Source organism: Apus apus, chromosome 2 (assembly GCF_020740795.1).
Source record: "Apus apus isolate bApuApu2 chromosome 2, bApuApu2.pri.cur, whole genome shotgun sequence".
NCBI lineage: Eukaryota > Metazoa > Chordata > Aves > Apodiformes > Apodidae > Apus > Apus apus.
In genome coordinates, this window is record NC_067283.1 from 26,991,766 (window position 1) to 26,999,291 (window position 7,526).

The following is a 7,526-nucleotide window of genomic DNA, read 5'->3' on the forward strand; positions in this document are numbered from 1 at the left end:
AGAAGGTGGAGGTTTGTTCCTAGTTCAAAGTGTTCCTCAGGCATTTTGCAAGTAGAGGTGTTGCTATGAGGGAAGTCTTTAGTGGTCTGTGAAATTAACTTCAACCTGTTGTCAACAGGAAACTAGAGAGACAAAAAAAATATAAGTTTGAAAGTGCTCCTATACATCAGTGAAGATGTGGAAATTAACAATTTACTTTGTCCAGTATTTTATGGGAGGGCTACTGAGTTTCTGGGAAAAGCCCAGTGTGCTTGCAGAACTGTATGTAATGGAAAATAAGTAAAATCAGAGTAGATAGAGGCATAAATGAGACCTTCAATTCCTTATTTACATCACAGTAAATAGAAAATGAGATGAAAAAGCCTACTTAGGAACAGGTAACCTGAAGAAAAATGAGGTCACTTATGAAGCATGAATATAAAGTTGAATAAATTCTTGCAGTATTCATAGATACAGTTGTAGTGAAACATATGCCATAGTTATAAAGCATCTTTGAATTTCGTGGGTGGAAGGAGATTATTCTGATTAGTTGTAGAGAAGGGAGGTCTAGAGAATAAAGCTGGAATTTTTTATAAGGAAGTTTCAGCAATTGCAAAATACTCTCTCCAGTGGCAAATATTTTGGATTCTATTCTACTGGCTACATTCGGAATCCAGATCTGTTATTGCTGATGATGAATCAAACAGAAGCAATAGGACTTGACTGGCAGGAATCATGGTGATCTTGCATTCATGACAGTTTTATTTGGTTGGGTTATTTTTTTTTGTTGTTTAAATCTAGAGGTATAGGAAAGGCATTTACATAGTGAATATTAATTTTAACCCTCCAAGTGTGAAGTTCCCCCCATAACTGTATGAAAGGGACTGATTAATATGTATACGTGTGATGTTAAGGGCACTAGTGTTTATACTTCTAATTACCTGTAGGTCACTCCCAGTTAAGAATTTGGGCAGTTGGTAGCAATATAGCTCATGTGTCAATAAGAATTGAACAAGGATCCCAATGGATCGCTATTACAGTAAGAAACATTTTATTATGTAATCTCTCCCTTTTTCTATGAAGATTATTTTCTCAAAATTCTTCTGCAATTGTTCTACATGTGCTAAATAAGTTTCTACTTTTTCTTTTCTTCCCCCCTCAGACTGTACCCTTATTGAATGTAGACCCCTGAAAAAAGGTTTTTCCTCCTATTGAGGTAAAAAAATTCCCCTCATTTATTCAAGGGAATCTTATGCATTTTCTCTATTTAGATAATTTTGTTGATGGCACAAGTATTACCTGTACAGTTGCTTTTCATTAACCACTCCAGAAGAACTGTGTTGGTGTTTTCAGAATGACCCCTACTTCCTCAGTCTCTGTTGCAGTTAATAACCACAAATGAATGCAATATTTTATGTGGAATCCCAATGATAAAGGGTCTCATTACCTTTCTCTAAGGAAATTCCTCCATGTTCATATTTCCAATGGTCTCTCTCAGGTCTCAAACTGCAAAAAATTTACTTCTAATGAGCACTCCCTTATTTCTTCTAATAGAAATGACAGGCCTTAGTTGTGCTACTTTGCAGTGCTTTTTCTCATACACCATTTGAATTTTGAAGTAGCAGTCTTCAGATATCTCAGTAGCAGCTTTCCTACAGCACTATTTTCTGAAGCTCTACCTCTTTAGGTCCATTTTTAATACACTTCTAACCTCATAGATGTAGGAATCATTTATGAGCTCCAGTAGGAAATTACTTAGAACTACTTCTAGATAGTTGCTGTGATATCATGCATAAGCAATTATTTATTATTCTTTTCTGACTGATTTCTGGCATGCACTCTTCCCTGTTTGATGTTTTCTTGCTTACTTTATGTTTTGTTTGAAGTTCTTTTGCATGTTTCAGATTACAGATGAGTACTATTTCACACTAATGTGTTCTACACATAGGAGCAGACAAGTGACATAATTACATATTTTACTAAAATTGAGCTGATGAGATGATCACACTAAATAATTTATAAATGCTAAGTAAAAAACTGGTAGTGGGATCTAAAAATAATCCTCAAGTAAAGATTTAAGTATGCCATAAAAAAATACGTACTTTATTCACAGAGCTGGGAACTGATGTAAAGAAAGTTCTTGCCTGTAACTGTATAAATACTGCTGAAAGTCAAAGTTTGCTGGAAGGTAGAACAAATCAACAATAGAATTACACACCATTTCTAGTAAATAAACACTATTTCCATTTAGTTTCCTGCTATTTCTTGTATGTTTCTAAGTAGCAGGTTAGTATACAGTTGTAATTGCCAGCCTGCAGGCTTCTTATATTCTTTCCACTTCCTCTCATTCCACCCGAGATATTATTAACACTTTTTAAAAAGCTTTACACTGTGTTCCCTTTGCTACTCTTACATGACTTAGAACATCCGATAGATAGTTGCTGACAGAAGACAATTGCTTTTTGTTATAATACTTGTCCCTTTCACATTTTGAACTTGCAAATTTCCAGAATTTATAGTTTACCCAGTTGACATACTTTAAACTTCATCTCCACTCTTTCCCAAGCAGTTATTGATTTTTTTGTCTCCCAATTTTGGATAATTTCTACCTGCTGTCTTTATGGAAGAGAAATGCGGGCAACTCAAAGACTTCTTTTTTTATAGATTATCTGGGTCCTAATAAGATGCATGGAACCCATTATAATGTGTAAGCTGTGAACTCAGTACAGAGATACATAAGTTGTGAACTCAGTATAGAACATTTTCAATTATATAAATAATTTATGGATAACAAGAAGGCATATAGAAAACCAATTAATTAATTAAGTGCAAGTGAATATTAAAGCTACAGATAAAAATGTGAGCATGATTTTACTTATAAGAATCATATTTATTTATTATTATTGTCAATGCTAAGTGTAGTGTTATAGCATTTTTTTACATATAGAGAATACAAGGAAGGTAATTTAGATAAGATGCTGAAAACTGGGTGGTAAATTATCAGACATAAAATCGGAGTCCCAGCAACTTGCCCTCAGACTTCAATCAATAGATGTTACTGCACTGCAGCTAGTTGCAAAGAATATGTTTGAGCCAAGTACAGGTCACTAAAAGGTCTGTATTGCGATGGATTTAAAGCGATAAATGAAAGGGAGTTGTAAAGTAGTCTGAGCTCCTGCTCAGAGAAATTTCAAGAATGCTTAGATCACACTAAAGATGTTTGTGTAAACTATGGATTGTTTTAGGACTCTCCAATGTGCTTGATTCCTTGTTCTTTCAAGGTAATCTATTCCAAAACTCAGCCAGTATTTCTCAAACCACATATTCTTGTGCCCTTTCTCTGAGAGAAGCTACTGTTGAAGTCTCTCACTTTCCCTTTTCCTCTTTTCCTCTTTTTCCCTTTTTCCTTCTCCTTCTCCTTCTCCTCGTCCTCCTCCTTTGTCCTTTCTCTTTTCTCCTTTCTCCTTCTCCTTCTCCTTCTCCTTCTCCTTCTCCTTCTCCTTCTCCTTCTCCTTCTCCTTCTCCTTCTCCTTCTCCTCCTTCCCCTTCTTCTCCTTCTCCTTCTCCTCCTTCCCCTTCTTCTCCTTCTTCTCCTTTGTTTTCTTGCTTTTGCTCCTAGAACTTGCACCCATTATTGACGTTATCTTGTACTCCTCAGGATTGTACACTTCAGCATTTCCAAAATGCTAGTATTGAAAATCAGCATTGCATATCACACAATTAGTTCCTTCCAGTTCTGCTAGGATACTGAAAGAATAAACAGGAATTCTTTTATAGCATTCTTTGAAGGCTGTTACCAGACTCAGCCCTCAGCTGCAGTTTTTCCAGACCAGGCAGTCCCAGTTCTTATAGCACATTTGACTGTATTCCTGTGACTGCTTTAAAACTTGTCCACCTTTCACTTGTGGAACCCCAAAGAAAACAGACTAATCTGGCTGATGTCCTACCAACAGTCAGCAGAGCAGAATATGAATAATTCTCTTCTATTTTATTTTTTAAAAAATACTAGTAACGGAGTTATATGTAATACCAATATTATAGATATTTATAATAATTTATCACTGACTATGTTGTTTATGCTGACTCCAACTTACTTATGCTGTAATTCTGTCTAACCTATAATTCCACATTTTCTATTTGTGCGTTTGAATTTTTCCTCCTAAGGGAGCATTTGCACTGCTAAATTGCAATAAGATAGGATACAAATTTACAGCACACCAACTTCTATATGCCAGCTTCCCCTGTGAATACTTTTAGCCTGCACTAATGCCAGCTCTGTGCAGCATGTGGAGTAGACGACATCACACAGAGCTATACTTACTGCTGAGCAAGGATGTCAGCATGAAAAGTTAGTATGCAGCAGCAAGTGTACTGTAGATTCAAGCTTTATTTTGCTGTACTAACATGCACCTGTAGGCAATCCCCTAGTGTAATAGTCTGCACTTGGCTCTACTGAATTTCCTCTTAATGATTTCAGACTATTTCCCCCATTTATTATTTTGGTGTTCAGGAATGTCTCCCTCTTACTCCATTTTCCCTTTCAAAGGTACATCAGCTCTTCATAGCTTTAATGATACTGTAAATCATTGCAAGGTGGCACAGGTGGTGGCAGATTGCCAGAATAACCAAGATGGCATTTTCACTGTTAGAGTTTTTAGACTATGATCACACAAGTTTGAGGAAATTACTTGGCAGTTAAACAAAAAACTCGCCCGATTTTTCACCATAAGAGATGACTTTCATGTATTTAGGGAATTAGATACTTTTATAATTTATCTGCTTTTGGGAGGAAGGAAGGTGATAAACTTTGAACCTTAAGTAGATTTTTGTGTGTAAAGTCTGCACAGGAGACTTTACAGTCAAGGCAGAAAAGGATTTCTCTGGGACCTAGCAACTATTAATAAAGGCCTTATTCCTTCTGATATTAATGAGTGAAATAATTCTCCAGAGAAGGATATTTGTAGTATTTTTGGGACTTATGCTGACAGGGTTTAAATGTGAGAACCTCACTCAGGTGACACAGTTGCACAGCTTTTGGGCCAGAGAGAGGTAAGTTGACAGGATAGGAGAAGACAGTTCAAGCTTTGCTGTAAAAAAATACATGAACAAATTTGTGGAGCCTGGTCTGGAATTGAAAAGGTGATTTCATATAACATTGGTCTCCTTTCTGAAGACTGTTGGTCAAAGAAGTTTTCTATTTCTTCTTCTCCTGGCCTATTGTCTCCAACCACTCAGTCTTATTTTTTTCTCTGAATCTCAACTCATGACAGCTGCAGTATAAGTTCAATCAGCCCTCAGGCTTCTCTTTCCTTCAAAGAACTGAAAAAAATATTTCCCATTTAAAATATACAGGGGTCATCCTCACCATTCATATGAGAACTATCTAGTTACAACCCTTGCCTAAAAAGTGGAAGATGTGAATTCAGGTCTCAGTCAAATTCCCCGCTGCAGCTGCATTTTCTAAGGCTAGGGTCCTATTCTTTTCTATTCTGTATGCTCTAAAAAAGCCTACCAAATAAAATGTTTCCAAGGGTTCAATAAAATAAATGTCTCAGGCTTAAGCATTTGTTAGATATTAAAATGTTCATTGCAGGTCAGTACTTAAGCAGCACTTCAAGTGTCCTGGAGTTTTATTGTTAAAAATTGTGTGAAGTGTAGATTTTGCTTCCTCTCCTGACAGACAACAGCAGAACAAGGGCAATTTTGGCCTCAAGTCTTTTGGGGAAGGGGGTCTCGTTATTCAAGGTGACTGTATGGCCAGTCACCAGCTAAGCAAGAACTTTGTGAAATTTTGGACATAAGGACAAACTTGATGGGCTTCAAGGCATATTTGTTGTCCTACTAACCTAACCTCTGCAGCTTAATTAAACAGAGGAAAGAGCATTTACATCGCAATGGAGGGCAGTGTCTCTCTGTTTACCTGTTCACTGATTAGTCAACATGCTCAGAGTTTATTTGCAGTGTTGTTCACTATTAGAATTAAAATACCAATTATACTCAGTTAACTCATGTCTGACCACTATAAACTGGCTCATTTCCTTCAAACATTCTGTCAGACATGGGTCTTTTCATTCTCCAGTTTTTCCTATTTCTGTTGATATTAGTCCTGGTAAACATCAGCTTAATTAGGGTACAGAGTAGAACCTCAACTGTCCAAGGACTATGCCACTGGGAGGAGACAATGACTGCTGAGTGGCTCTTCTGTGTGGCATCACATCAGCTCATGCATCTATATAGTCTCTTCTCACTCATGCTGCTTCTTCCTGTTCAAGGAAGATAGATCTGCATCCTTTTTCTACCCATGGCCATTTCTGCATGGTCCTGTGTGAAGAACCTCAGACTTCACTCTGTCCCCTTCACCACTACTCTAGACAATCATGTAAGGGCCTTTATTGCACATATTCCACTTGAAGAAAGCCATTCTGCTGAGAGATGACAACATGTCTTCATTGACAATTGCAGGTCATTGTTTTGAAGTTTCTGAAAAGAGCTATTGAACAGCATCATTATTGCCAGTCTTTTCTTTGTAAGTTTGAACTATCAAATGCCCTTTAGTGTATTGAAAAAATCATGTACATACAATCTGAATCACAGAGAGTCATTTGGAAGGTCTGTGGACTGAAAATAAATTGCTGGTTATAAGATATTTGACTGTCAACTCTCTCTGTCTGCCAATCATTCAAAGTAACCTTACTGGAGATAATCTGAAAATGAGTACAGTGTGCTTGATTTAAGTGCTGATATTTTATTTTGTGTTTATTTTCAACTATTGAATGAGATATCATGTTCTAGTATTTCACTGTTCAGGCAAGCCACATTGCATCACAGTTACAAGGTCAAATGTACACTCTGAAGGATTCAAGACTTCTAAGTATCCACAGTGGGTCAGTTTTTGGTCTATATTTCCTGTTGCTCTTTGCTTAAATAAAAACACTGACATGATTCTGAGCACTCAGCTTTGAAGCAGTCTCAAATGCATATCTGACTGCTCATGTGATACCTAAATTCAGGCCCATGGAAATCTGTGACAAGATTTAAATTGGAGTCACTGAATTTTCTGCTAGAATTCTAGTGAGTACTACCAAAACCCAAAGACAGCACAGGCTATGTAAAAGTATAATTATCTCATAAACTAACCTTGCTGAATATTCTCCATGAGATGGACAAGACAGCTGAATCAATCCTTCTTAACTCTGTTTTTGAGGGGCAAAATATAGTCAGTGGACACAATACTTCATGCCTTATCTTCCTCATCTTCAAAACTAAACATGTCTTCATCCCACTCCTAGGGAATATAAAGAGTGTTGTCTTGTTATTGCAACAGAAACAGTCCTACAAAAGGTTCTGTCTCCCTACAGACCACTGCAGAAAGAGGAACAGAACAATTTTTTTTTGACATTTTTTGTGTGGTTATGTATTTATTGCTTACTATTTGTTACTTACCACTTACAAAATGGGATCTGTGCAGACACAAACACAGACAATCCCTGTCCCAAAAACTAGCTAAACAGAGATGGGAGCTTGAAAATGTGCATTATGGATGATGA